The following is an 8421-nucleotide window of genomic DNA, read 5'->3' as shown; positions in this document are numbered from 1 at the left end:
CTTTAAAACCACGGCGCTGCAAGTTTGCTTCAGAGATTTTCCTTTCCTTCCCTCTTCTCCGCCCTTAAACTGGCTCTCTTAACTACTACACGCAGAGACAAAGAAACAGCGCGCGCTTTAGATCCTATAGATGAGATGAATATTTACAATTATTATTAGGGTTATAATTATATGCAAGTGCTGATTGCCGTGTTATAGTTTGTTAAAGAAGCTTCCCCTCAAGTCTAAATATTGTAAGGCAGTTTGTCGTGTGCGTATAATGGACACGCATGCTTATTTCGCCTTTCCGTTTCTCTACCACGGTTGCGCTTTAAAACCAAGGCGCTGCAAGTTTGCTTTCCTTTCCTTCCCTCTTCTCCGTCCTTAAACTGGCTCTCTTAACTACTACACGCAGAGACAAAGAAACAGCGCGCGCATGCGATCCCCTAGATGAGATGAATACATATATATAGAAAAGCATCAGTCATAGCTCTCGAAGTATAGCCTGCTGAGCCGTTTCCTTTTTTTTTCTTCTTTTCTTTTTCTTTCAAAGAAGTCCTATTAGGGTTATTATAATTACACGAAGGTATTTCGCCCTCGCCAGCAGCAGTACTTGAGATAGCTATTCCGGCGGCTAGCTTCCCACGCTATGCGTGCCGCCCTCGCACCTGTTAAAGCTTTTCCTAGACGCTAGAGCTATACTATTCCTGCGCAACTTTGACCGATCGGAAAGCGCGTTTACCACACTTGGCCGGCGGAGAGGGGAGGCTTCGTTCCGGCCGCGAAGCTCTCCACATCCCCGTAAGGTGCCTGGTGGTGGTCTCGTGCTGACGATGCCCTCTCGGTGAGCGCATATTTCCCCCCTCATCTTTTAAGAGATTCCATACATACAAGCATTTGTCTCGCAAACCAGATTTATTTCAAGGGAATTTTCCACGTCTCAATAATTTCTCTCGTCGTATTCGAGTGCTGATTGCCGTGTTATAGTTTGTTAACGAAGCTTCTCCTCAAGTGTAAATATTGTAAGGCAGTTTGTCGTGTACATATCATGGCCACGCACGCTTATATCGCCTTTCCGTTTCTCTACCACGGTTGCGCTTTAAAACCACGGCGCTGCAAGTTTGCTTTCCTTTCCTTCCCTCTTCTCCGCCCTTAAACTGGCTCTCTTAACTACTACACGCAGCGACAAAGAAACAGCGCGCGCTTTAGATCCTATAGATGAGATGAATATTTACAATTATTATTAGGGTTATAATTATATGCGAGTGCTGATTGCCGTGTTATAGTTTGTTAAAGAAGCTTCCCCTCAAGTCTAAATATTGTAAGGCAGTTTGTCGTGTGCGTATCATGGACACGCATGCTTATTTCGCCTTTCCGTTTCTCTACCACGGTTGCGCTTTAAAACCACGGCGCTGCAAGTTTGCTTTCCTTTCCTTCCCTCTTCTCCGCCCTTAAACTGGCTCTCTTAACTACTACACGCAGCGACAAAGAAACAGCGCGCGCTTTAGATCCTATAGATGAGATGAATATTTACAATTATTATTAGGGTTATAATTATATGCGAGTGCTGATTGCCGTGTTATAGTTTGTTAAAGAAGCTTCCCCTCAAGTCTAAATATTGTAAGGCAGTTTGTCGTGTGCGTATCATGGACACGCATGCTTATTTCGCCTTTCCGTTTCTCTACCACGGTTGCGCTTTAAAACCACGGCGCTGCAAGTTTGCTTTCCTTTCCTTCCCTCTTCTCCGCCCTTAAACTGGCTCTCTTAACTACTACACGCAGAGACAAAGAAACAGCGCGCGCATGCGATCCCCTAGATGAGATGAATACATATATATAGAAAAGCATCAGTCATAGCTCTCGAAGTATAGCCTTCTGAGCCGTTTCCTTTTTTTTCTTTTCTTTTTCTTTCAAAGAAGTCCTATTAGGGTTATTATAATTACACGAAGGTATTTCGCCCTCGCCAGCAGGAGTACTTGAGATAGCTATTCCGGCGGCTAGCTTCCCACGCTATGCGTGCCGCCCTCGCACCTGTTAAAGCTTTTCCTAGACGCTAGAGCTACACTATTCCTGCGCAACCTTGACCGATCGGAAAGCGCGTTTTCCACACTTGGCCGGCGGAGAGGGGAGGCTTCGTTCCGGCCGCGAAGCTCTCCACATCCCCGTAATGTGCCTGGTGGTGGTCTCGTGCTGACGATGCCCTCTCGGTGAGCGCATATTTCCCCCCTCATCTTTTAAGAGATTCAATACATACAAGCATTTGTCTCGCAAACCAGATTTATTTCAAGGGAATTTTCCACGTCTCAATAATTTCTCTCGTCGTATTCGAGTGCTGATTGCCGTGTTATAGTTTGTTAACGAAGCTTCCCCTCAAGTCTAAATATTGTAAGGCAGTTTGTCGTGTACGTATCATGGCCACGCACGCTTATATCGCCTTCCGTTTCTCTACCACGGTTGCGCTTTAAAACCACGGCGCTGCAAGTTTGCTTCAGAGACTTTCCTTTCCTTCCCTCTTCTCCGCCCTTAAACTGGCTCTCTTAACTACTACACGCAGAGACAAAGAAACAGCGCGCGCTTTAGATCCTATAGATGAGATGAATATTTACAATTATTATTAGGGTTATAATTATATTCGAGTGCTGATTGCCCTGTTATAGTTTGTTAAGGAAACTACCCCTCAAGTCTAAATATTGTAAGGCAGTTTGTCGTGTGCGTATCATGGCCACGCATGCTTATTTCGCCTTTCCGTTTCTCTACCACGGTTGCGCTTTAAAACCACGGCGCTGCAAGTTTGCTTTCCTTTCCTTCCCTCTTCTCCGCCCTTAAACTGGCTCTCTTAACTACTACACGCAGCGACAAAGAAACAGCGCGCGCTTTAGATCCTATAGATGAGATGAATATTTACAATTATTATTAGGGTTATAATTATATGCGAGTGCTGATTGCCGTGTTATAGTTTGTTAAAGAAGCTTCCCCTCAAGTCTAAATATTGTAAGGCAGTTTGTCGTGTGCGTATCATGGACACGCATGCTTATTTCGCCTTTCCGTTTCTCTACCACGGTTGCGCTTTAAAACCACGGCGCTGCAAGTTTGCTTTCCTTTCCTTCCCTCTTCTCCGCCCTTAAACTGGCTCTCTTAACTACTACACGCAGAGACACAGAAACAGCGCGCGCATGCGATCCCCTAGATGAGATGAATACATATATATAGAAAAGCATCAGTCATAGCTCTCGAAGTAAAGCCTTCTGAGCCGTTTCCTTTTTTTTCTTTTCTTTTTCTTTCAAAGAAGTCCTATTAGGGTTATTATAATTACACGAAGGTATTTCGCCCTCGCCAGCAGCAGTACTTGAGATAGCTATTCCGGCGGCTAGCTTCCCACGCTATGCGTGCCGCCCTCGCAACTGTTAAAGCTTTTCCTAGACGCTAGAGCTATACTATTCCTGCGCAACCTTGACCGATCGGAAAGCGCGTTTTCCACACTTGGCCGGCGGAGAGGGGAGGCTTCGTTCCGGCCGCGAAGCTCTCCACATCCCCGTAAGGTGCCTGGTGGTGGTATCGTGCTGACGATGCCCTCTCGGTGAGCGCATATTTCCCCCCTCATCTTTTAAGAGATTCAATACATACAAGCATTTGTCTCGCAAACCAGATTTATTTCAAGGGAATTTTCCACGTCTCAATAATTTCTCTCGTCGTATTCGAGTGCTGATTGCCGTGTTATAGTTTGTTAACGAAGCTTCCCCTCAAGTCTAAATATTGTAAGGCAGTTTGTCGTGTGCGTATCATGGACACGCATGCTTATTTCGCCTTTCCGTTTCTCTACCACGGTTGCGCTTTAAAACCACGGCGCTGCAAGTTTGCTTTCCTTTCCTTCCCTCTTCTCCGCCCTTAAACTGGCTCTCTTAACTACTACACGCAGAGATAAAGAAACAGCGCGCGCATGCGATCCCCTAGATGAGATGAATACATGTATATAGAAAAGCATCAGTCATAGCTCTCGAAGTATAGCCTTCTGAGCCGTTTCCTTTTTTTTCTTCTTTTCTTTTTCTTTGAAAGAAGTCCTATTAGGGTTATTATAATTACACGAAGGTATTTCGCCCTCGCCAGCAGCAGTACTTGAGATAGCTATTCCGGCGGCTAGCTTCCCACGCTATGCGTGCCGCCCTCGCACCTCTTAAAGCTTTTCCTAGACGCTAGAGCTATACTATTGACACGTGTACTTATCTTTATCGGGTGACCACGCTTCGCCGCCTAACAAATGTAATCGCACAGCGCGGGACGCGCCTGCATGTATCCGAAGATTCTGGAAAGTTATCGATGCTTCTACCCGGCTGTCTGTTGTCGCCGAACGTTGTGTTATCTGATTTCATCGCGTGACGCGAATGGTCTAGAACTTTGTGGAAGGCACGCGGGTCCGAACGATTAGTCTGGAACATTCGACGACTGCTGTATAAAAGCCGACGCGCTTGACCCGCAGATCAGATTTTCCGACGATCGCCGACCGTGTTCGCCGCTATCGTTGTGCTATAAGTGTAGCCTGTTTTTGTGGGCACAGGTTCGCCCAATAAAAGCTAGTTTTGTATTTCACCGTATTGCTTCTTTCTTCACCGTCACTACCACGTGACATCTGGTGGAGGTGCTTGAGCGTTCATGTACCGAACGCCCCCGCAAAGCCGCGATCCAAGCCCGAAGCCCGAGGACAAAACGAACGTCGCCCAAGACCAGCGTGCTAGCCGCCGTCTGCAAGGACTGCCCCCAGAGCACGGACTTCTACCTGAGACGAGCAGGAAGATTGCCACCAAGTCCACGCCAATGGCAGCCCCAGCATCCCCCGTCGTGCTGCAGCAGCCCAGGGAGCCTCCTACGTTCCGCGGTTCAACATTCGAGGACCCGGAAACCTGGCTCGAGACGTACGAGAGGGTCGCTGCATTTAACAGCTGGAACAGCGACGACAAACTGCGACACGTCTTCTTCGCATTGGAAGACGCTGCCAGGACGTGGTTCGAGAGCAGAGAAGCCACCTTAACGACCTGGCACCTCTTCCGAAGCGGCTTCCTGCAAACATTTCAAAGCGTCGTGCGAAAAGAGCGAGCCCAAGCTCTACTGGAGACAAGAGCGCAGCTGCCGAATGAGACTATCGCGATTTTCACTGAGGAAATGAGCCGTCTGTTCCGTCACGCCGACCCAGAAATGTCCGAGGAGAAGAAAGTACGTCTACTGAAGCGTGGTGTAAAGGAGGAACTTTTCGCCGGTATGGTAAGAAGCCCACCGAAGACCGTTGACGAGTTTCTTCATGAGGCGACGAGCATCGAGAAGACACTGGAATTGCGGAACCGGCAATTCGACCGACGCACTAAGCCAACAAGCTACTCCGGAATTCAATCACTGGCCACGGACGATCTGTGCGAGACCATCAGGGCCATTGTGCGCGAAGAACTGCGCAAGGTCTTGCCATCGTCGCAGCCTCAAGTGGCCTCGATCGCCGACATCGTGAAAGAAGAGGTGCACCGATCGCTAGGAGTTCCTGAGGCGCAACCACAATTACCGCAACCCCAGCCAGAAGCGATGACTTACGCCGCCGTCGCACGCCGTCAAGCTCCCCCTCCGCGACAATGCCAGGGCCCTGTAACGCCGCTATTCCGTCGTCCACCGCCGCCGCCGCCAGCACGCCCACCCGCCGCCCGGCGCACCTACACGAGGAAGACGGACATTTGGCGCGCCCCCGACCACCGCCCGCTCTGTTACCACTGCGGCGAAGCCGGCCATGTGTACCGCCGATGCCCATACCGCGACCTGGGATTGCGAGGCTTGGCCGTCAACGCACAGCGCCCGAGGGAAGGTGAACGCCCTCGTGACATCGCCGACTACCTCGCCGCTACTCAATGGAGCCCTCGACGACCGTCCCGTTCGCCGTCACCAGGCCGCTACCTGTCGCCGCAGCGCCGACCATACACCGGCCCAGCCCGGGGCCGCTCTGCGAGCCCATATCCGGAAAACTAAAAGCAGCAACCGATGGAGGTGCGGTTGCTGTTCGTCGAACTGACCAAGACCCTCCGCCGCCGACGAAGACGACGAAGAAACGATCTCGACGACATAACAACGACGCGCCGCCGTCTCGACGAAGTCAGGAAGGCAAGACTACACCGACGAAAGACGACTTGACGACGCGACGTTCCAACTTCAGTTCAAAACGACGCAGCCGTGATCCAACGCCAAGACCTAACTGCAACGCCAGACAAAGAACAACCAACCTCGACGTGCTTCTCGACGGCCACGCAGTCACTGCCTTAGTCGACACAGGGGCCGATTACTCCGTAATGAGTGGACACATCGCCGCCCAGTTGAAGAAAGTTAAGACCGCATGGGAAGGCCCTCAGATTCGCACCGCTGGAGGACACCTCATCACGCCGACTGGGATCTGCACGGCAAGAATAACCATTCATGACCGGACTTACCCTGCCACCTTCGTTATCCTCCAACAGTGTTCACGAGACGTCATTCTCGGTATGGACTTCCTGGACCAACACGGCGCAATCATCAACCTGAAGTCGAAGTCAATAACGCTGTCGGAAGATAAAGCAATGCCGCCGGAGAGCCATCGTAGTCACCACGCCTTGAGTGTGCTCGAAGATCAAGTGAGCATCCCGCCTCGCTGCAGTATTGTTATTTCGGTCAGCACCGAAACACCCGCTGACGTAGAAGGCGTCATCGAAGGCGACCAACGTCTACTGCTAGACCGTGAAATTTGCGTCGCAAGAGGGATCGCTCGACTGCATAGAGGGAAAACTGAAGTGTTGCTGACAAACTTCAGCCAGGAGTTCAAGCACATCAACAAAGGCACGACGATCGCGTACATCGAGGAAATTCTGGAAACCAGTAACGCGTTCGTCCTCTCGGATTCCGTCGCATCTACCCCGACGACCATGGTTCCCGAGCCAGACTACGACATTAATCCAAATCTCCCTATGATTAACCAACGGCAGCTCAGAAGTCTGCTCCAACGATATAAAGACTGCTTTTCGACGTCATCGAGGATTCGACAAACACCAGTCGCCAAGCATCTCATAATCACAGAGGAATGCGCTCGACCACTCCGTCATGGCCCTTAGCGAGTTTCGGCGCGAGAACGTGAAGCTATAAGAGAACAAGTCGACGAAATGCTGCGCGACGACATCATCCAGCCGTCGAAAAGCCCGTGGGCATCCCCTGTTGTTCTGGTAAAGAAAAAGGACGGAACCCTACGTTTCTGCGTCGATTATCGTCGTCTGAACAAGATCACGAAGAAGGACGTATACCCCCTCCCACGGATAGACGACGCATTGGATCGGCTCTGCAACGCTAAATACTTCTCGTCCATGGACCTCAAGTCTGGCTATTGGCAAATAGAAGTCGACGAAAGAGATCGCGGAAAGACCGCCTTCATCACCCCAGACGGCCTTACGAGTTCAAGGTTATGCCATTTGGACTGTGCTCGGCGCCTGCAACGTTCCAGCGAGTGATGGACACGGTTTTAGCAGGATTGAAGTGGCAGACCTGTCTCGTATACTTGGATGACGTCGTCGTCTTCGCCGGAAATTTCGACGTTCACCTTAGGCGGCTTGCAACAGTACTAGAGGCCATCAGGTCATCAGGACTTACTCTGAAGCCGGAAAAGTGCCGCTTCGCTTACGAGGAGCTTCTATTTTTAGGCCACGTCATCAGCAAATCTGGAGTCCGCCCCGACCCGCAGAAGACAGCTGCCATAGCAAAGTTCCCACAGCCCATCGACAAGAAGGCAGTGCGTAGATTTATTTCTTGGCATGTGTGCCTACTACAGACGATTTGTCAAGCACTTTTCACGCATCGCTGAGCCGCTGACGCAGCTAACTAAATGTGACGTCGAGTTCAAGTGGGAAACGCCGCAGGCCGACGCATTTCAAGAACTCAAACGACGCATGCAGTCGCCGCCCGTACTTGCGCACTTCGACGAGCACGCCGATACCGAAATCCACACTGACGCCAGTAGCCTAGGCCTCGGTGCCGTCCTAGTCCAGAGAAAAGATGGACATGAACACGTGATAGCTTACGCTAGCCGGTCGTTGTCAAAAGCGGAAGGCAATTATTCTACGACCGAAAAGGAATGCCTCGCCATCGTTTGGGCTACAGCGAAATTTCGCCCTTACCTATATGGCAGGCCATTCAAAGTCGTCAGCGACCATCACGCCTTGTGTTGGCTAGCGAATTTAAAGGATCCCTCAGGACGGCTGGCACGATGGAGCCTCAGACTACAAGAATACGACATCACTGTAACATACAAGTCCGGACGAAAACACTCAGACGCCGATTGCCTATCACGCGCCCCCATTGACCCGCCGCCGCAAGATGACGAGGATGACGACGCCTTCCTTGGAATAATAAGCGCGGAAGACTTCGCCGAACAACAACGAGCGGACCCGGAGCTTAAAGG

Source organism: Dermacentor variabilis, chromosome 7, assembly GCF_050947875.1.
Source record: "Dermacentor variabilis isolate Ectoservices chromosome 7, ASM5094787v1, whole genome shotgun sequence".
Classification (NCBI taxonomy): domain Eukaryota; kingdom Metazoa; phylum Arthropoda; class Arachnida; order Ixodida; family Ixodidae; genus Dermacentor; species Dermacentor variabilis.
The sequence above is the reverse complement of the archived record's forward strand: the minus strand, read 5'-3'. Positions refer to the sequence as shown.